Source organism: Pseudophryne corroboree, chromosome 11 (assembly GCF_028390025.1).
Source record: "Pseudophryne corroboree isolate aPseCor3 chromosome 11, aPseCor3.hap2, whole genome shotgun sequence".
Classification (NCBI taxonomy): domain Eukaryota; kingdom Metazoa; phylum Chordata; class Amphibia; order Anura; family Myobatrachidae; genus Pseudophryne; species Pseudophryne corroboree.
The window spans coordinates 130,263,194-130,285,322 of record NC_086454.1 but is presented as its reverse complement, the minus strand read 5'-3'; the positions used below and the strand labels follow the sequence as shown (position 1 = coordinate 130,285,322).

Genomic DNA, 22,129 nt, shown 5'->3' with positions numbered 1-22,129 from the left:
CATCATAATTGTTCAGTATCATTACAAACTGTAGAAAGAGCTTTTCCATAATTAAACTTTAAAGATAGCAACAATGGTATATACATTATATTGTACCGTGCAGGAATCAACTTCATCAGTTGATCCAGAAGAGTTTTGAATTGACAACTGTAGCTGCCAGAAGGCTTTTTTGGTCATGTAAGCATATATAAAGTACAAATGCAAGTATACTCAAGGTAATGACCACTATTGGTCACAAATATCTCAATATGAAGACAGTCTGTCATATCATTTTGAAGGCATTCCAGACTAAGGAGCACAAGGTTTGTGAGGCATGGAAAACAGGAACAAAATTTCCTCTATTTTATATATACCCCTATTCAACATACAACAGCAAACTGAAAGTTTCTTTAAATTGTTTAATAGGTTATCAACTGCATGTCCCAAGCAGGCATTTCAGCAGCGGTCATTTGTAAAAAGTGTACATTTGGAGAATGAGCTACAACTAATAATATCCAATAAGATTACTGAAATTTGAAGAAAACTCTTTTCCACCATAATTCAGACCCCGTATTGGTCACAGTTCTGGCTACTTATGTGGCTCCATAGCTCAGGGGTTAGAGCACTGGTCTCGTAAACCAGGGGTCATGAGGTCCAATCTCACTGGGACCCAGTGTTTCCCAATGTTAAAATAGTCTATGCAATATCTTTAAGTGAGGAGAACCATTTCAATTTGGTCACATATTTGGATGGTTAATTTGGACAAAGACATGATGTTCAGTCTAATCTGCTGATTGGTTACAAGAGCATGTCTAAAACTTATTTGTTGCATTTTATTGGGCCGATTCTGTTCATGCTGATAGTTCCAACAAGTTTTTCACTATTATTATGAAACTATGGTAAGAGCTTTCCAATAATTTTACTTTAATGATAGCAAAAAAACACACACATTAGGAGGTTTTTAATACTTCTCACCCTGTTGTACACCTGTTCTGTTTCTGCTGACAGGCATGGTATTATCATTTCAGCTCACTACAGGACACTCTAACACAAAGTTGGAGAGCCATTAAAAATATGTCCAACTTTTTCAATATTTTCTATATAATTCAATTCAAGCAAAGACAGCTAATTTTTGCATTTATTTGATTTTCTGAAAAAGTTATATACTACATGCCTCAATCAAGGATATTGCAAATTTTTAGAATTTTTTTGTGAAAAGTCTACATTGGGACAAAGAGCGACAATAAAATGATAAAAGAGATTTGAAATTTGCAGAAGATTATTTTCCATCACTAAGTAGAATGAACAAACATAGTCCTAAAGGCAAGGCTCCGTAGCTCAGGGGTTAGAGCACTGGTCTTGTAAACCAGGGGTCGTGAGTTTAAATCTCACTGGGGCCTAGTGCTACTTTCTTGTTACTGCTGCTAAAATATAAATTGCAGCTCCCAATGTTGAAATAGTCTGCTCAAGAGCTTTAAGTGAGGAGAACCATTTCAATTTGGATATTCAATTTGTACACAGTTATGATGTTCAGTCTAATCTGCAAATTGGTTCCAAGAGCATGTCTTAAAATTATTTTATTGTATTGACTCTGTTCATGCTGATAATCCCATCATAATTTTTCAGTATCATTACAAACTGTAGAAAGAGCTTTTCCATAATTAAACTTTAAAGATAGCAACAATGGTATATACATTGTATTGTACCGTGCAGGAATCAACTTCATCAGTTGATCCAGAAGAGTTTTGAATTGACAACTGTAGCTGCCAGAAGGCTTTTTTGGTCATGTAAGCATATATAAAGTACAAATGCAAGCATACTCAAGGTAATGACCACTATTGGTCACAAATATCTCAATATAAAGACATTCTGTCATATAATTTTAAAGGCATTCCAGACTAAGGAGCACAAGGTTTGTGAGGCATGGAAAACATGACCAACATTTCCTCAATTTTATATATACACCTATTCAACATACAGCAGCAAACTGAAAGTTTCTTTAAATTGTTTAATAGGTTATTAACTGCATGTCCCAAGCAGGCATTTCAGCAGTGGTCATTTGTTAAAAGTGTATATTTGGAGAATGAGCTACAGCTAATAATATCCAATAAGATTACTGAAATTTGAAGAAAACTCTTTTCCACCATAATTCAGACCCCGTATTGGTCACAGTTCTGGCTACTTATGTGGCTCCATAGCTCAGGGGTTAGAGCACTGGTCTCGTAAACCAGGGGTCATGAGGTCCAATCTCACTGGGACCTAGTGTTTCCCAATGTTAAAATAGTCTATGCAATATCTTTAAGTGAGGAGAACCATTTCAATTTGGTCACATATTTGGATGGTTAATTTGGACAAAGACATATGATGTTCAGTCTAATCTGCTGATTGGTTACAAGAGCATGTCTAAAACATATTTGTTGCATTTTATTGGGCCGATTCTGTTCATGCTGATAGTTCCAACAAGTTTTTCACTATTATTATGAAACTATGGTAAGAGCTTTCCAATAATTTTACTTTAATGATAGCAAAAAAACACACACATTAGGAGGTTTTTAATACTTCTCACCCTGTTGTACACCTGTTCTGTTTCTGCTGACAGGCATGGTATTATCATTTCATCTCACTACAGGACACTCTAACACAAAGTTGGAGAGCCATTAAAAATATGTCCAACTTTTTCAATATTTTCTATATAATTCAATTCAAGCAAAGACAGCTAATTTTTGCATTTATTTGATTTTCTGAAAAAGTTATATACTACATGCCTCAATCAAGGATATTGCAAATTTGTAGAATTTTTTTGTGAAAAGTCTACATTGGGACAAAAAGCGACAATAAAATGATAACAGAGATTTGAAATTTGCAGAAGATTTTTTTCCATCACTAAGCAGAATGAACATACATAGTGCTGAAGGCAAGGCTCCATAGCTCAGGGGTTAGAGCACTGGTCTTGTAAACCAGGGGTCATGAGTTTAAATCTCACTGGGGCCTAGTGCTACTTTCTTGTTACTGCTGCTAAAATATAAATTGCAGCTCCCAATGTTGAAATAGTCTGCTCAAGAGCTTTAAGTGAGGAGAACTATTTCAATTTGGTCACACATTTGGATATTCAATTTGTACACAGAGTTATGATGTTCAGTCTAATCTACAAACTGGTTCCAAGAGCATGTCTTAAAATTATTTTATTGTACTGATTCTGTTCATGCTGATAATCCCATCATAATTTTTCAGTATCATTACAAACTGTAGAAAGAGCTTTTCCATAATTAAACTTTAAAGATAGCAACAATGGTATATACATTGTATTAATCTGTATTGTACCGTGCAGGAATCAACTTCATCAGTTGATCCAGAAGAGTTTTGAATTGACAACTGTAGCTGCCAGAAGGCTTTTTTGGTCATGTAAGCATATATAAAGTACAAATGCAAGCATACTCAAGGTAATGACCACTATTGGTCACAAATATCTCAATATAAAGACATTCTGTCATATAATTTTAAAGGCATTCCAGACTAAGGAGCACAAGGTTTGTGAGGCATGGAAAACATGACCAACATTTCCACAATTTTATATATACACCTATTCAACATACAGCAGCAAACTGAAAGTTTCTTTAAATTGTTTAATAGGTTATTAACTGCATGTCCCAAGCAGGCATTTCAGCAGTGGTCATTTGTTAAAAGTGTATATTTGGAGAATGAGCTACAACTAATAATATCCAATAAGATTACTGAAATTTGAAGAAAACTCTTTTCCACCATAATTCAGACCCCGTATTGGTCACAGTTCTGGCTACTTATGTGGCTCCATAGCTCAGGGGTTAGAGCACTGGTCTCGTAAACCAGGGGTCATGAGGTCCAATCTCACTGGGACCTAGTGTTTCCCAATGTTAAAATAGTCTATGCAATATCTTTAAGTGAGGAGAACCATTTCAATTTGGTCACATATTTGGATGGTTAATTTGGACAAAGACATATGATGTTCAGTCTAATCTGCTGATTGGTTACAAGAGCATGTCTAAAACATATTTGTTGCATTTTATTGGGCCGATTCTGTTCATGCTGATAGTTCCAACAAGTTTTTCACTATTATTATGAAACTATGGTAAGAGCTTTCCAATAATTTTACTTTAATGATAGCAAAAAAACACACACATTAGGAGGTTTTTAATACTTCTCACCCTGTTGTACACCTGTTCTGTTTCTGCTGACAGGCATGGTATTATCATTTCAGCTCACTACAGGACACTCTAACACAAAGTTGGAGAGCCATTAAAAATATGTCCAACTTTTTCAATATTTTCTATATAATTCAATTCAAGCAAAGACAGCTAATTTTTGCATTTATTTGATTTTCTGAAAAAGTTATATACTACATGCCTCAATCAAGGATATTGCAAATTTATAGAATTTTTTTGTGAAAAGTCTACATTGGGACAAAAAGCGACAATAAAATGATAACAGAGATTTGAAATTTGCAGAAGATTTTTTTCCATCACTAAGCAGAATGAACATACATAATGCTGAAGGCAAGGCTCCATAGCTCAGGGCTTAGAACACTGGTCTTGTAAACCAGGGGTCGTGAGTTCAAATCTCACTGGGGCCTAGTGTTACTTTCTTGTTACTGCTGCTAAAATATAAATTGCAACTCCCAATGTTGAAATAGTCTGCTCAAGAGCTTTAAGTAAGGAGAACCATTTCAATTTGGTCACACATTTGGATATTCAATTTGTACACAGAGTTATGATGTTCAGTCTAATCTGCAAATTGGTTCCAAGAGCATGTCTTAAAATTATTTTATTGTACTGATTCTGTTCATGCTGATAATCCCATCATAATTTTTCAGTATCATTACAAACTGTAGAAAGAGCTTTTCCATAATTAAACTTTAAAGATAGCAACAATGGTATATACATTGTATTAATCTGTATTGTAACGTGCAGGAATCAACTTCATCAGTTGATCCAGAAGAGTTTTGAATTGACAACTGTAGCTGCCAGAAGGCTTTTTTGGTCATGTAAGCATATATAAAGTACAAATGCAAGCATACTCAAGGTAATGACCACTATTGGTCACAAATATCTCAATATAAAGACATTCTGTCATATCATTTTGAAGGCATTCCAGACTAAGGAGCACAAGGTTTGTGAGGCATGGAAAACATGACCAACATTTCCTCAATTTTATATATACACCTATTCAACATACAACAGCAAACTGAAAGTTTCTTTAAATTGTTTAATAGGTTATTAACTGCATGTCCCAAGCAGGCATTTCAGCAGTGGTCATTTGTTAAAAGTGTATATTTGGAGAATGAGCTACAACTAATAATATCCAATAAGATTACTGAAATTTGAAGAAAACTCTTTTCCACCATAATTCAGACCCCGTATTGGTCACAGTTCTGGCTACTTATGTGGCTCCATCTCTCAGGGGTTAGAGCACTGGTCTCGTAAACCAGGGGTCATGAGGTCCAATCTCACTGGGACCTAGTGTTTCCCAATGTTAAAATAGTCTATGCAATATCTTTAAGTGAGGAGAACCATTTCAATTTGGTCACACATTTGGATATTCAATTTGTACACAGAGTTATGATGTTCAGTCTAATCTGCTGATTGGTTACAAGAGCATGTCTAAAACATATTTGTTGCATTTTATTGGGCCGATTCTGTTCATGCTGATAGTTCCAACAAGTTTTTCACTATTATTATGAAACTATGGTAAGAGCTTTCCAATAATTTTACTTTAATGATAGCACAAAAACACACACATTAGGAGGTTTTTAATACTTCTCACCCTGTTGTACACCTGTTCTGTTTCTGCTGACAGGCATGGTATTATCATTTCAGCTCACTACAGGACACTCTAACACAAAGTTGGAGAGCCATTAAAAATATGTCCAACTTTTTCAATATTTTCTATATAATTCAATTCAAGCAAAGACAGCTAATTTTTGCATTTATTTGATTTTCTGAAAAAGTTATATACTACATGCCTCAATCAAGGATATTGCAAATTTGTAGAATTTTTTTGTGAAAAGTCTACATTGGGACAAAAAGCGACAATAAAATGATAACAGAGATTTGAAATTTGCAGAAGATTTTTTTCCATCACTAAGCAGAATGAACATACATAGTGCTGAAGGCAAGGCTCCATAGCTCAGGGGTTAGAACACTGGTCTTGTAAACCAGGGGTCGTGAGTTCAAATCTCACTGGGGCCTAGTGTTACTTTCTTGTTACTGCTGCTAAAATATAAATTGCAACTCCCAATGTTGAAATAGTCTGCTCAAGAGCTTTAAGTAAGGAGAACCATTTCAATTTGGTCACACATTTGGATATTCAATTTGTACACAGAGTTATGATGTTCAGTCTAATCTGCAAATTGGTTCCAAGAGCATGTCTTAAAATTATTTTATTGTACTGATTCTGTTCATGCTGATAATCCCATCATCATTTTTCTGTATCATTACAAACTGTAGAAAGAGCTTTTCCATAATTAAACTTTAAAGATAGCAACAATGGTATATACATTGTATTAATCTGTATTGTAACGTGCAGGAATCAACTTCATCAGTTGATCCAGAAGAGTTTTGAATTGACAACTGTAGCTGCCAGAAGGCTTTTTTGGTTATGTAAGCATATATAAAGTACAAATGCAAGCATACTCAAGGTAATGACCACTATTGGTCACAAATATCTCAATATAAAGACATTCTGTCATATCATTTTGAAGGCATTCCAGACTAAGGAGCACAAGGTTTGTGAGGCATGGAAAACATGACCAACATTTCCTCAATTTTATATATACACCTATTCAACATACAACAGCAAACTGAAAGTTTCTTTAAATTGTTTAATAGGTTATTAACTGCATGTCCCAAGCAGGCATTTCAGCAGTGGTCATTTGTTAAAAGTGTATATTTGGAGAATGAGCTACAACTAATAATATCCAATAAGATTACTGAAATTTGAAGAAAACTCTTTTCCACCATAATTCAGACCCCGTATTGGTCACAGTTCTGGCTACTTATGTGGCTCCATCTCTCAGGGGTTAGAGCACTGGTCTCGTAAACCAGGGGTCATGAGGTCCAATCTCACTGGGACCTAGTGTTTCCCAATGTTAAAATAGTCTATGCAATATCTTTAAGTGAGGAGAACCATTTCAATTTGGTCACATATTTGGATGGTTAATTTGGACAAAGACATATGATGTTCAGTCTAATCTGCTGATTGGTTACAAGAGCATGTCTAAAACATATTTGTTGCATTTTATTGGGCCGATTCTGTTCATGCTGATAGTTCCAACAAGTTTTTCACTATTATTATGAAACTATGGTAAGAGCTTTCCAATAATTTTACTTTAATGATAGCAAAAAAACACACACATTAGGAGGTTTTTAATACTTCTCACCCTGTTGTACACCTGTTCTGTTTCTGCTGACAGGCATGGTATTATCATTTCAGCTCACTACAGGACACTCTAACACAAAGTTGGAGAGCCATTAAAAATATGTCCAACTTTTTCAATATTTTCTATATAATTCAATTCAAGCAAAGACAGCTAATTTTTGCATTTATTTGATTTTCTGAAAAAGTTATATACTACATGCCTCAATCAAGGATATTGCAAATTTGTAGAATTTTTTTGTGAAAAGTCTACATTGGGACAAAAAGCGACAATAAAATGATAACAGAGATTTGAAATTTGCAGAAGATTTTTTTCCATCACTAAGCAGAATGAACATACATAGTGCTGAAGGCAAGGCTCCATAGCTCAGGGGTTAGAACACTGGTCTTGTAAACCAGGGGTCGTGAGTTCAAATCTCACTGGGGCCTAGTGTTACTTTCTTGTTACTGCTGCTAAAATATAAATTGCAACTCCCAATGTTGAAATAGTCTGCTCAAGAGCTTTAAGTAAGGAGAACCATTTCAATTTGGTCACACATTTGGATATTCAATTTGTACACAAAGTTATGATGTTCAGTCTAATCTGCAAATTGGTTCCAAGAGCATGTCTTAAAATTATTTTATTGTACTGATTCTGTTCATGCTGATAATCCCATCATCATTTTTCTGTATCATTACAAACTGTAGAAAGAGCTTTTCCATAATTAAACTTTAAAGATAGCAACAATGGTATATACATTGTATTAATCTGTATTGTAACGTGCAGGAATCAACTTCATCAGTTGATCCAGAAGAGTTTTGAATTGACAACTGTAGCTGCCAGAAGGCTTTTTTGGTCATGTAAGCATATATAAAGTACAAATGCAAGCATACTCAAGGTAATGACCACTATTGGTCACAAATATCTCAATATAAAGACATTCTGTCATATCATTTTGAAGGCATTCCAGACTAAGGAGCACAAGGTTTGTGAGGCATGGAAAACATGACCAACATTTCCTCAATTTTATATATACACCTATTCAACATACAACAGCAAACTGAAAGTTTCTTTAAATTGTTTAATAGGTTATTAACTGCATGTCCCAAGCAGGCATTTCAGCAGTGGTCATTTGTTAAAAGTGTATATTTGGAGAATGAGCTACAACTAATAATATCCAATAAGATTACTGAAATTTGAAGAAAACTCTTTTCCACCATAATTCAGACCCCGTATTGGTCACAGTTCTGGCTACTTATGTGGCTCCATCTCTCAGGGGTTAGAGCACTGGTCTCGTAAACCAGGGGTCATGAGGTCCAATCTCACTGGGACCTAGTGTTTCCCAATGTTAAAATAGTCTATGCAATATCTTTAAGTGAGGAGAACCATTTCAATTTGGTCACACATTTGGATATTCAATTTGTACACAGAGTTATGATGTTCAGTCTAATCTGCTGATTGGTTACAAGAGCATGTCTAAAACATATTTGTTGCATTTTATTGGGCCGATTCTGTTCATGCTGATAGTTCCAACAAGTTTTTCACTATTATTATGAAACTATGGTAAGAGCTTTCCAATAATTTTACTTTAATGATAGCACAAAAACACACACATTAGGAGGTTTTTAATACTTCTCACCCTGTTGTACACCTGTTCTGTTTCTGCTGACAGGCATGGTATTATCATTTCAGCTCACTACAGGACACTCTAACACAAAGTTGGAGAGCCATTAAAAATATGTCCAACTTTTTCAATATTTTCTATATAATTCAATTCAAGCAAAGACAGCTAATTTTTGCATTTATTTGATTTTCTGAAAAAGTTATATACTACATGCCTCAATCAAGGATATTGCAAATTTGTAGAATTTTTTTGTGAAAAGTCTACATTGGGACAAAAAGCGACAATAAAATGATAACAGAGATTTGAAATTTGCAGAAGATTTTTTTCCATCACTAAGCAGAATGAACATACATAGTGCTGAAGGCAAGGCTCCATAGCTCAGGGGTTAGAACACTGGTCTTGTAAACCAGGGGTCGTGAGTTCAAATCTCACTGGGGCCTAGTGTTACTTTCTTGTTACTGCTGCTAAAATATAAATTGCAACTCCCAATGTTGAAATAGTCTGCTCAAGAGCTTTAAGTAAGGAGAACCATTTCAATTTGGTCACACATTTGGATATTCAATTTGTACACAGAGTTATGATGTTCAGTCTAATCTGCAAATTGGTTCCAAGAGCATGTCTTAAAATTATTTTATTGTACTGATTCTGTTCATGCTGATAATCCCATCATCATTTTTCTGTATCATTACAAACTGTAGAAAGAGCTTTTCCATAATTAAACTTTAAAGATAGCAACAATGGTATATACATTGTATTAATCTGTATTGTAACGTGCAGGAATCAACTTCATCAGTTGATCCAGAAGAGTTTTGAATTGACAACTGTAGCTGCCAGAAGGCTTTTTTGGTTATGTAAGCATATATAAAGTACAAATGCAAGCATACTCAAGGTAATGACCACTATTGGTCACAAATATCTCAATATAAAGACATTCTGTCATATCATTTTGAAGGCATTCCAGACTAAGGAGCACAAGGTTTGTGAGGCATGGAAAACATGACCAACATTTCCTCAATTTTATATATACACCTATTCAACATACAACAGCAAACTGAAAGTTTCTTTAAATTGTTTAATAGGTTATTAACTGCATGTCCCAAGCAGGCATTTCAGCAGTGGTCATTTGTTAAAAGTGTATATTTGGAGAATGAGCTACAACTAATAATATCCAATAAGATTACTGAAATTTGAAGAAAACTCTTTTCCACCATAATTCAGACCCCGTATTGGTCACAGTTCTGGCTACTTATGTGGCTCCATCTCTCAGGGGTTAGAGCACTGGTCTCGTAAACCAGGGGTCATGAGGTCCAATCTCACTGGGACCTAGTGTTTCCCAATGTTAAAATAGTCTATGCAATATCTTTAAGTGAGGAGAACCATTTCAATTTGGTCACATATTTGGATGGTTAATTTGGACAAAGACATATGATGTTCAGTCTAATCTGCTGATTGGTTACAAGAGCATGTCTAAAACATATTTGTTGCATTTTATTGGGCCGATTCTGTTCATGCTGATAGTTCCAACAAGTTTTTCACTATTATTATGAAACTATGGTAAGAGCTTTCCAATAATTTTACTTTAATGATAGCAAAAAAACACACACATTAGGAGGTTTTTAATACTTCTCACCCTGTTGTACACCTGTTCTGTTTCTGCTGACAGGCATGGTATTATCATTTCAGCTCACTACAGGACACTCTAACACAAAGTTGGAGAGCCATTAAAAATATGTCCAACTTTTTCAATATTTTCTATATAATTCAATTCAAGCAAAGACAGCTAATTTTTGCATTTATTTGATTTTCTGAAAAAGTTATATACTACATGCCTCAATCAAGGATATTGCAAATTTGTAGAATTTTTTTGTGAAAAGTCTACATTGGGACAAAAAGCGACAATAAAATGATAACAGAGATTTGAAATTTGCAGAAGATTTTTTTCCATCACTAAGCAGAATGAACATACATAGTGCTGAAGGCAAGGCTCCATAGCTCAGGGGTTAGAACACTGGTCTTGTAAACCAGGGGTCGTGAGTTCAAATCTCACTGGGGCCTAGTGTTACTTTCTTGTTACTGCTGCTAAAATATAAATTGCAACTCCCAATGTTGAAATAGTCTGCTCAAGAGCTTTAAGTAAGGAGAACCATTTCAATTTGGTCACACATTTGGATATTCAATTTGTACACAGAGTTATGATGTTCAGTCTAATCTGCAAATTGGTTCCAAGAGCATGTCTTAAAATTATTTTATTGTACTGATTCTGTTCATGCTGATAATCCCATCATCATTTTTCTGTATCATTACAAACTGTAGAAAGAGCTTTTCCATAATTAAACTTTAAAGATAGCAACAATGGTATATACATTGTATTAATCTGTATTGTAACGTGCAGGAATCAACTTCATCAGTTGATCCAGAAGAGTTTTGAATTGACAACTGTAGCTGCCAGAAGGCTTTTTTGGTTATGTAAGCATATATAAAGTACAAATGCAAGCATACTCAAGGTAATGACCACTATTGGTCACAAATATCTCAATATAAAGACATTCTGTCATATCATTTTGAAGGCATTCCAGACTAAGGAGCACAAGGTTTGTGAGGCATGGAAAACATGACCAACATTTCCTCAATTTTATATATACACCTATTCAACATACAACAGCAAACTGAAAGTTTCTTTAAATTGTTTAATAGGTTATTAACTGCATGTCCCAAGCAGGCATTTCAGCAGTGGTCATTTGTTAAAAGTGTATATTTGGAGAATGAGCTACAACTAATAATATCCAATAAGATTACTGAAATTTGAAGAAAACTCTTTTCCACCATAATTCAGACCCCGTATTGGTCACAGTTCTGGCTACTTATGTGGCTCCATCTCTCAGGGGTTAGAGCACTGGTCTCGTAAACCAGGGGTCATGAGGTCCAATCTCACTGGGACCTAGTGTTTCCCAATGTTAAAATAGTCTATGCAATATCTTTAAGTGAGGAGAACCATTTCAATTTGGTCACACATTTGGATATTCAATTTGTACACAGAGTTATGATGTTCAGTCTAATCTGCTGATTGGTTACAAGAGCATGTCTAAAACATATTTGTTGCATTTTATTGGGCCGATTCTGTTCATGCTGATAGTTCCAACAAGTTTTTCACTATTATTATGAAACTATGGTAAGAGCTTTCCAATAATTTTACTTTAATGATAGCACAAAAACACACACATTAGGAGGTTTTTAATACTTCTCACCCTGTTGTACACCTGTTCTGTTTCTGCTGACAGGCATGGTATTATCATTTCAGCTCACTACAGGACACTCTAACACAAAGTTGGAGAGCCATTAAAAATATGTCCAACTTTTTCAATATTTTCTATATAATTCAATTCAAGCAAAGACAGCTAATTTTTGCATTTATTTGATTTTCTGAAAAAGTTATATACTACATGCCTCAATCAAGGATATTGCAAATTTGTAGAATTTTTTTGTGAAAAGTCTACATTGGGACAAAAAGCGACAATAAAATGATAACAGAGATTTGAAATTTGCAGAAGATTTTTTTCCATCACTAAGCAGAATGAACATACATAGTGCTGAAGGCAAGGCTCCATAGCTCAGGGGTTAGAGCACTGGTCTTGTAAACCAGGGGTCGTGAGTTCAAATCTCACTGGGGCCTAGTGCTACTTTCTTGTTACTGCTGCTAAAATATAAATTGCAACTCCCAATGTTGAAATAGTCTGCTCAAGAGCTTTAAGTAAGGAGAACCATTTCAATTTGGTCACACATTTGGATATTCAATTTGTACACAGAGTTATGATGTTCAGTCTAATCTGCAAATTGGATCCAAGAGCATGTCTTAAAATTATTTTATTGTACTGATTCTGTTCATGCTGATAATCCCATCATCATTTTTCAGTATCATTACAAACTGTAGAAAGAGCTTTTCCATAATTAAACTTTAAAGATAGCAACAATGGTATATACATTGTATTAATCTGTATTGTAACGTGCAGGAATCAACTTCATCAGTTGATCCAGAAGAGTTTTGAATTGACAACTGTAGCTGCCAGAAGGCTTTTTTGGTCATGTAAGCATATATAAAGTACAAATGCAAGCATACTCAAGGTAATGACCACTATTGGTCACAAATATCTCAATATAAAGACATTCTGTCATATCATTTTGAAGGCATTCCAGACTAAGGAGCACAAGGTTTGTGAGGCATGGAAAACATGACCAACATTTCCTCAATTTTATATATACACCTATTCAACATACAACAGCAAACTGAAAGTTTCTTTAAATTGTTTAATAGGTTATTAACTGCATGTCCCAAGCAGGCATTTCAGCAGTGGTCATTTGTTAAAAGTGTATATTTGGAGAATGAGCTACAACTAATAATATCCAATAAGATTACTGAAATTTGAAGAAAACTCTTTTCCACCATAATTCAGACCCCGTATTGGTCACAGTTCTGGCTACTTATGTGGCTCCATCTCTCAGGGGTTAGAGCACTGGTCTCGTAAACCAGGGGTCATGAGGTCCAATCTCACTGGGACCTAGTGTTTCCCAATGTTAAAATAGTCTATGCAATATCTTTAAGTGAGGAGAACCATTTCAATTTGGTCACACATTTGGATATTCAATTTGTACACAGAGTTATGATGTTCAGTCTAATCTGCTGATTGGTTACAAGAGCATGTCTAAAACATATTTGTTGCATTTTATTGGGCCGATTCTGTTCATGCTGATAGTTCCAACAAGTTTTTCACTATTATTATGAAACTATGGTAAGAGCTTTCCAATAATTTTACTTTAATGATAGCACAAAAACACACACATTAGGAGGTTTTTAATACTTCTCACCCTGTTGTACACCTGTTCTGTTTCTGCTGACAGGCATGGTATTATCATTTCAGCTCACTACAGGACACTCTAACACAAAGTTGGAGAGCCATTAAAAATATGTCCAACTTTTTCAATATTTTCTATATAATTCAATTCAAGCAAAGACAGCTAATTTTTGCATTTATTTGATTTTCTGAAAAAGTTATATACTACATGCCTCAATCAAGGATATTGCAAATTTGTAGAATTTTTTTGTGAAAAGTCTTCATTGGGACAAAAAGCGACAATAAAATGATAACAGAGATTTGACATTTGCAGAAGATTTTTTTCCATCACTAAGCAGAATGAACATACATAGTGCTGAAGGCAAGGCTCCATAGCTCAGGGGTTAGAGCACTGGTCTTGTAAACCAGGGGTCGTGAGTTCAAATCTCACTGGGGCCTAGTGCTACTTTCTTGTTACTGCTGCTAAAATATAAATTGCAACTCCCAATGTTGAAATAGTCTGCTCAAGAGCTTTAAGTAAGGAGAACCATTTCAATTTGGTCACACATTTGGATATTCAATTTGTACACAGAGTTATGATGTTCAGTCTAATCTGCAAATTGGTTCCAAGAGCATGTCTTAAAATTATTTCATTGTACTGATTCTGTTCATGCTGATAATCCCATCATCATTTTTCAGTATCATTACAAACTGTAGAAAGAGCTTTTCCATAATTAAACTTTAAAGATAGCAACAATGGTATATACATTGTATTAATCTGTATTGTAACGTGCAGGAATCAACTTCATCAGTTGATCCAGAAGAGTTTTGAATTGACAACTGTAGCTGCCAGAAGGCTTTTTTGGTCATGTAAGCATATATAAAGTACAAATGCAAGCATACTCAAGGTAATGACCACTATTGGTCACAAATATCTCAATATAAAGACATTCTGTCATATCATTTTGAAGGCATTCCAGACTAAGGAGCACAAGGTTTGTGAGGCATGGAAAACATGACCAACATTTCCTCAATTTTATATATACACCTATTCAACATACAACAGCAAACTGAAAGTTTCTTTAAATTGTTTAATAGGTTATTAACTGCATGTCCCAAGCAGGCATTTCAGCAGTGGTCATTTGTTAAAAGTGTATATTTGGAGAATGAGCTACAACTAATAATATCCAATAAGATTACTGAAATTTGAAGAAAACTCTTTTCCACCATAATTCAGACCCCGTATTGGTCACAGTTCTGGCTACTTATGTGGCTCCATCTCTCAGGGGTTAGAGCACTGGTCTCGTAAACCAGGGGTCATGAGGTCCAATCTCACTGGGACCTAGTGTTTCCCAATGTTAAAATAGTCTATGCAATATCTTTAAGTGAGGAGAACCATTTCAATTTGGTCACACATTTGGATATTCAATTTGTACACAGAGTTATGATGTTCAGTCTAATCTGCTGATTGGTTACAAGAGCATGTCTAAAACATATTTGTTGCATTTTATTGGGCCGATTCTGTTCATGCTGATAGTTCCAACAAGTTTTTCACTATTATTATGAAACTATGGTAAGAGCTTTCCAATAATTTTACTTTAATGATAGCACAAAAACACACACATTAGGAGGTTTTTAATACTTCTCACCCTGTTGTACACCTGTTCTGTTTCTGCTGACAGGCATGGTATTATCATTTCAGCTCACTACAGGACACTCTAACACAAAGTTGGAGAGCCATTAAAAATATGTCCAACTTTTTCAATATTTTCTATATAATTCAATTCAAGCAAAGACAGCTAATTTTTGCATTTATTTGATTTTCTGAAAAAGTTATATACTACATGCCTCAATCAAGGATATTGCAAATTTGTAGAATTTTTTTGTGAAAAGTCTTCATTGGGACAAAAAGCGACAATAAAATGATAACAGAGATTTGACATTTGCAGAAGATTTTTTTCCATCACTAAGCAGAATGAACATACATAGTGCTGAAGGCAAGGCTCCATAGCTCAGGGGTTAGAGCACTGGTCTTGTAAACCAGGGGTCGTGAGTTCAAATCTCACTGGGGCCTAGTGCTACTTTCTTGTTACTGCTGCTAAAATATAAATTGCAACTCCCAATGTTGAAATAGTCTGCTCAAGAGCTTTAAGTAAGGAGAACCATTTCAATTTGGTCACACATTTGGATATTCAATTTGTACACAGAGTTATGATGTTCAGTCTAATCTGCAAATTGGTTCCAAGAGCATGTCTTAAAATTATTTCATTGTACTGATTCTGTTCATGCTGATAATCCCATCATCATTTTTCAGTATCATTACAAACTGTAGAAAGAGCTTTTCCATAATTAAACTTTAAAGATAGCAACAATGGTATATACATTGTATTAATCTGTATTGTAACGTGCAGGAATCAACTTCATCAGTTGATCCAGAAGAGTTTTGAATTGACAACTGTAGCTGCCAGAAGGCTTTTTTGGTCATGTAAGCATATATAAAGTACAAATGCAAGCATACTCAAGGTAATGACCACTATTGGTCACAAATATCTCAATATAAAGACATTCTGTCATATCATTTTGAAGGCATTCCAGACTAAGGAGCACAAGGTTTGTGAGGCATGGAAAACATGACCAACATTTCCTCAATTTTATATATACACCTATTCAACATACAACAGCAAACTGAAAGTTTCTTTAAATTGTTTAATAGGTTATTAACTGCATGTCCCAAGCAGGCATTTCAGCAGTGGTCATTTGTTAAAAGTGTATATTTGGAGAATGAGCTACAACTAATAATATCCAATAAGATTACTGAAATTTGAAGAAAACTCTTTTCCACCATAATTCAGACCCCGTATTGGTCACAGTTCTGGCTACTTATGTGGCTCCATCTCTCAGGGGTTAGAGCACTGGTCTCGTAAACCAGGGGTCATGAGGTCCAATCTCACTGGGACCTAGTGTTTCCCAATGTTAAAATAGTCTATGCAATATCTTTAAGTGAGGAGAACCATTTCAATTTGGTCACACATTTGGATATTCAATTTGTACACAGAGTTATGATGTTCAGTCTAATCTGCTGATTGGTTACAAGAGCATGTCTAAAACATATTTGTTGCATTTTATTGGGCCGATTCTGTTCATGCTGATAGTTCCAACAAGTTTTTCACTATTATTATGAAACTATGGTAAGAGCTTTCCAATAATTTTACTTTAATGATAGCACAAAAACACACACATTAGGAGGTTTTTAATACTTCTCACCCTGTTGTACACCTGTTCTGTTTCTGCTGACAGGCATGGTATTATCATTTCAGCTCACTACAGGACACTCTAACACAAAGTTGGAGAGCCATTAAAAATATGTCCAACTTTTTCAATATTTTCTATATAATTCAATTCAAGCAAAGACAGCTAATTTTTGCATTTATTTGATTTTCTGAAAAAGTTATATACTACATGCCTCAATCAAGGATATTGCAAATTTGTAGAATTTTTTTGTGAAAAGTCTTCATTGGGACAAAAAGCGACAATAAAATGATAACAGAGATTTGACATTTGCAGAAGATTTTTTTCCATCACTAAGCAGAATGAACATACATAGTGCTGAAGGCAAGGCTCCATAGCTCAGGGGTTAGAGCACTGGTCTTGTAAACCAGGGGTCGTGAGTTCAAATCTCACTGGGGCCTAGTGCTACTTTCTTGTTACTGCTGCTAAAATATAAATTGCAACTCCCAATGTTGAAATAGTCTGCTCAAGAGCTTTAAGTAAGGAGAACCATTTCAATTTGGTCACACATTTGGATATTCAATTTGTACACAGAGTTATGATGTTCAGTCTAATCTGCAAATTGGTTCCAAGAGCATGTCTTAAAATTATTTCATTGTACTGATTCTGTTCATGCTGATAATCCCATCATCATTTTTCAGTATCATTACAAACTGTAGAAAGAGCTTTTCCATAATTAAACTTTAAAGATAGCAACAATGGTATATACATTGTATTAATCTGTATTGTAACGTGCAGGAATCAACTTCATCAGTTGATCCAGAAGAGTTTTGAATTGACAACTGTAGCTGCCAGAAGGCTTTTTTGGTCATGTAAGCATATATAAAGTACAAATGCAAGCATACTCAAGGTAATGACCACTATTGGTCACAAATATCTCAATATAAAGACATTCTGTCATATCATTTTGAAGGCATTCCAGACTAAGGAGCACAAGGTTTGTGAGGCATGGAAAACATGACCAACATTTCCTCAATTTTATATATACACCTATTCAACATACAACAGCAAACTGAAAGTTTCTTTAAATTGTTTAATAGGTTATTAACTGCATGTCCCAAGCAGGCATTTCAGCAGTGGTCATTTGTTAAAGGTGTATATTTGGAGAGTGAGCTACAACTAATAATATCCAATAAGATTACTGAAATTTGAAGAAAACTCTTTTCCACCATAATTCAGACCCCGTATTGGTCACAGTTCTGGCTACTTATGTGGCTCCATCTCTCAGGGGTTAGAGCACTGGTCTCGTAAACCAGGGGTCATGAGGTCCAATCTCACTGGGACCTAGTGTTTCCCAATGTTAAAATAGTCTATGCAATATCTTTAAGTGAGGAGAACCATTTCAATTTGGTCACACATTTGGATATTCAATTTGTACACAGAGTTATGATGTTCAGTCTAATCTGCTGATTGGTTACAAGAGCATGTCTAAAACATATTTGTTGCATTTTATTGGGCCGATTCTGTTCATGCTGATAGTTCCAACAAGTTTTTCACTATTATTATGAAACTATGGTAAGAGCTTTCCAATAATTTAACTTTAATGATAGCACAAAAACACACACATTAGGAGGTTTTTAATACTTCTCACCCTGTTGTACACCTGTTCTGTTTCTGCTGACAGGCATGGTATTATCATTTCAGCTCACTACAGGACACTCTAACACAAAGTTGGAGAGCCATTAAAAATATGTCCAACTTTTTCAATATTTTCTATATAATTCAATTCAAGCAAAGACAGCCAATTTTTGCATTTATTTGATTTTCTGAAAAAGTTATATACTACATGCCTCAATCAAGGATATTGCAAATTTGTAGAATTTTTTTGTGAAAAGTCTACATTGGGACAAAAAGCGACAATAAAATGATAACAGAGATTTGACATTTGCAGAAGATTTTTTTCCATCACTAAGCAGAATGAACATACATAGTGCTGAAGGCAAGGCTCCATAGCTCAGGGGTTAGAGCACTGGTCTTGTAAACCAGGGGTCGTGAGTTCAAATCTCACTGGGGCCTAGTGCTACTTTCTTGTTACTGCTGCTAAAATATAAATTGCAACTCCCAATGTTGAAATAGTCTGCTCAAGAGCTTTAAGTAAGGAGAACCATTTCAATTTGGTCACACATTTGGATATTCAATTTGTACACAGAGTTATGATGTTCAGTCTAATCTGCAAATTGGTTCCAAGAGCATGTCTTAAAATTATTTTATTGTACTGATTCTGTTCATGCTGATAATCCCATCATCATTTTTTAGTATCATTACAAACTGTAGAAAGAGCTTTTCCATAATTAAACTTTAAAGATAGCAACAATGGTATATACATTGTATTAATCTGTATTGTAACGTGCAGGAATCAACTTCATCAGTTGATCCAGAAGAGTTTTGAATTGACAACTGTAGCTGCCAGAAGGCTTTTTTGGTCATGTAAGCATATATAAAGTACAAATGCAAGCATACTCAAGGTAATGACCACTATTGGTCACAAATATCTCAATATAAAGACATTCTGTCATATCATTTTGAAGGCATTCCAGACTAAGGAGCACAAGGTTTGTGAGGCATGGAAAACATGACCAACATTTCCTCAATTTTATATATACACCTATTCAACATACAACAGCAAACTGAAAGTTTCTTTAAATTGTTTAATAGGTTATTAACTGCATGTCCCAAGCAGGCATTTCAGCAGTGGTCATTTGTTAAAAGTGTATATTTGGAGAATGAGCTACAACTAATAATATCCAATAAGATTACTGAAATTTGAAGAAAACTCTTTTCCACCATAAATCAGACCCCGTATTGGTCACAGTTCTGGCTACTTATGTGGCTCCATCTCTCAGGGGTTAGAGCACTGGTCTCGTAAACCAGGGGTCATGAGGTCCAATCTCACTGGGACCTAGTGTTTCCCAATGTTAAAATAGTCTATGCAATATCTTTAAGTGAGGAGAACCATTTCAATTTGGTCACACATTTGGATATTCAATTTGTACACAGAGTTATGATGTTCAGTCTAATCTGCTGATTGGTTACAAGAGCATGTCTAAAACATATTTGTTGCATTTTATTGGGCCGATTCTGTTCATGCTGATAGTTCCAACAAGTTTTTCACTATTATTATGAAACTATGGTAAGAGCTTTCCAATAATTTAACTTTAATGATAGCACAAAAACACACACATTAGGAGGTTTTTAATACTTCTCACCCTGTTGTACACCTGTTCTGTTTCTGCTGACAGGCATGGTATTATCATTTCAGCTCACTACAGGACACTCTAACACAAAGTTGGAGAGCCATTAAAAATATGTCCAACTTTTTCAATATTTTCTATATAATTCAATTCAAGCAAAGACAGCTAATTTTTGCATTTATTTGATTTTCTGAAAAAGTTATATACTACATGCCTCAATCAAGGATATTGCAAATTTGTAGAATTTTTTTGTGAAAAGTCTACATTGGGACAAAAAGCGACAATAAAATGATAACAGAGATTTGAAATTTGCAGAAGATTTTTTTCCATCACTAAGCAGAATGAACATACATAGTGCTGAAGGCAAGGCTCCATAGCTCAGGGGTTAGAGCACTGGTCTTGTAAACCAGGGGTCGTGAGTTCAAATCTCACTGGGGCCTAGTGCTACTTTCTTGTTACTGCTGCTAAAATATAAATTGCAACTCCCAATGTTGAAATAGTCTGCTCAAGAGCTTTAAGTAAGGAGAACCATTTCAATTTGGTCACACATTTGGATATTCAATTTGTACACAGAGTTATGATGTTCAGTCTAATCTGCAAATTGGTTCCAAGAGCATGTCTTAAAATTATTTTATTGTACTGATTCTGTTCATGCTGATAATCCCATCATCATTTTTCAGTATCATTACAAACTGTAGAAAGAGCTTTTCCATAATTAAACTTTAAAGATAGCAACAATGGTATATACATTGTATTAATCTGTATTGTAACGTGCAGGAATCAACTTCATCAGTTGATCCAGAAGAGTTTTGAATTGACAACTGTAGCTGCCAGAAGGCTTTTTTGGTCATGTAAGCATATATAAAGTACAAATGCAAGCATACTCAAGGTAATGACCACTATTGGTCACAAATATCTCAATATAAAGACATTCTGTCATATCATTTTGAAGGCATTCCAGACTAAGGAGCACAAGGTTTGTGAGGCATGGAAAACATGACCAACATTTCCTCAATTTTATATATACACCTATTCAACATACAACAGCAAACTGAAAGTTTCTTTAAATTGTTTAATAGGTTATTAACTGCATGTCCCAAGCAGGCATTTCAGCAGTGGTCATTTGTTAAAAGTGTATATTTGGAGAGTGAGCTACAACTAATAATATCCAATAAGATTACTGAAATTTGAAGAAAACTCTTTTCCACCATAATTCAGACCCCGTATTGGTCACAGTTCTGGCTACTTATGTGGCTCCATCTCTCAGGGGTTAGAGCACTGGTCTCGTAAACCAGGGGTCATGAGGTCCAATCTCACTGGGACCTAGTGTTTCCCAATGTTAAAATAGTCTATGCAATATCTTTAAGTGAGGAGAACCATTTCAATTTGGTCACACATTTGGATATTCAATTTGTACACAGAGTTATGATGTTCAGTCTAATCTGCTGATTGGTTACAAGAGCATGTCTAAAACATATTTGTTGCATTTTATTGGGCCGATTCTGTTCATGCTGATAGTTCCAACAAGTTTTTCACTATTATTATGAAACTATGGTAAGAGCTTTCCAATAATTTAACTTTAATGATAGCACAAAAACACACACATTAGGAGGTTTTTAATACTTCTCACCCTGTTGTACACCTGTTCTGTTTCTGCTGACAGGCATGGTATTATCATTTCAGCTCACTACAGGACACTCTAACACAAAGTTGGAGAGCCATTAAAAATATGTCCAACTTTTTCAATATTTTCTATATAATTCAATTCAAGCAAAGACAGCTAATTTTTGCATTTATTTGATTTTCTGAAAAAGTTATATACTACATGCCCCAA

General features: G+C 34.9%; 13 non-coding genes across 13 annotated transcripts; all 13 read left to right on the top strand.

The window, feature by feature from the left end:
- The first annotated feature begins 1,306 nt into the window (after positions 1-1,306).
- TRNAT-UGU (transfer RNA threonine (anticodon UGU)) lies at positions 1,307-1,379 on the top strand. The gene has a single exon. It is a non-coding gene; the product is annotated as a tRNA-Thr (tRNA).
- A 1,518-nt stretch (positions 1,380-2,897) lies between these two features.
- TRNAT-UGU (transfer RNA threonine (anticodon UGU)) lies at positions 2,898-2,970 on the top strand. The gene has a single exon. It is a non-coding gene; the product is annotated as a tRNA-Thr (tRNA).
- Positions 2,971-4,512: 1,542 nt separating this feature from the next.
- On the top strand, positions 4,513-4,585 carry TRNAT-UGU (transfer RNA threonine (anticodon UGU)). The gene has a single exon. It is a non-coding gene; the product is annotated as a tRNA-Thr (tRNA).
- A 1,542-nt stretch (positions 4,586-6,127) lies between these two features.
- Positions 6,128-6,200, top strand: TRNAT-UGU (transfer RNA threonine (anticodon UGU)). The gene has a single exon. It is a non-coding gene; the product is annotated as a tRNA-Thr (tRNA).
- A 1,542-nt stretch (positions 6,201-7,742) lies between these two features.
- On the top strand, positions 7,743-7,815 carry TRNAT-UGU (transfer RNA threonine (anticodon UGU)). Its single transcript has one exon. It is a non-coding gene; the product is annotated as a tRNA-Thr (tRNA).
- A 1,542-nt stretch (positions 7,816-9,357) lies between these two features.
- On the top strand, positions 9,358-9,430 carry TRNAT-UGU (transfer RNA threonine (anticodon UGU)). The gene has a single exon. It is a non-coding gene; the product is annotated as a tRNA-Thr (tRNA).
- A 1,542-nt stretch (positions 9,431-10,972) lies between these two features.
- On the top strand, positions 10,973-11,045 carry TRNAT-UGU (transfer RNA threonine (anticodon UGU)). The gene has a single exon. It is a non-coding gene; the product is annotated as a tRNA-Thr (tRNA).
- Positions 11,046-12,587: 1,542 nt separating this feature from the next.
- On the top strand, positions 12,588-12,660 carry TRNAT-UGU (transfer RNA threonine (anticodon UGU)). The gene has a single exon. It is a non-coding gene; the product is annotated as a tRNA-Thr (tRNA).
- A 1,542-nt stretch (positions 12,661-14,202) lies between these two features.
- TRNAT-UGU (transfer RNA threonine (anticodon UGU)) lies at positions 14,203-14,275 on the top strand. The gene has a single exon. It is a non-coding gene; the product is annotated as a tRNA-Thr (tRNA).
- A 1,542-nt stretch (positions 14,276-15,817) lies between these two features.
- TRNAT-UGU (transfer RNA threonine (anticodon UGU)) lies at positions 15,818-15,890 on the top strand. Its single transcript has one exon. It is a non-coding gene; the product is annotated as a tRNA-Thr (tRNA).
- Positions 15,891-17,432: 1,542 nt separating this feature from the next.
- TRNAT-UGU (transfer RNA threonine (anticodon UGU)) lies at positions 17,433-17,505 on the top strand. The gene has a single exon. It is a non-coding gene; the product is annotated as a tRNA-Thr (tRNA).
- A 1,542-nt stretch (positions 17,506-19,047) lies between these two features.
- On the top strand, positions 19,048-19,120 carry TRNAT-UGU (transfer RNA threonine (anticodon UGU)). The gene has a single exon. It is a non-coding gene; the product is annotated as a tRNA-Thr (tRNA).
- Positions 19,121-20,662: 1,542 nt separating this feature from the next.
- TRNAT-UGU (transfer RNA threonine (anticodon UGU)) lies at positions 20,663-20,735 on the top strand. Its single transcript has one exon. It is a non-coding gene; the product is annotated as a tRNA-Thr (tRNA).
- Positions 20,736-22,129: the final 1,394 nt, after the last annotated feature.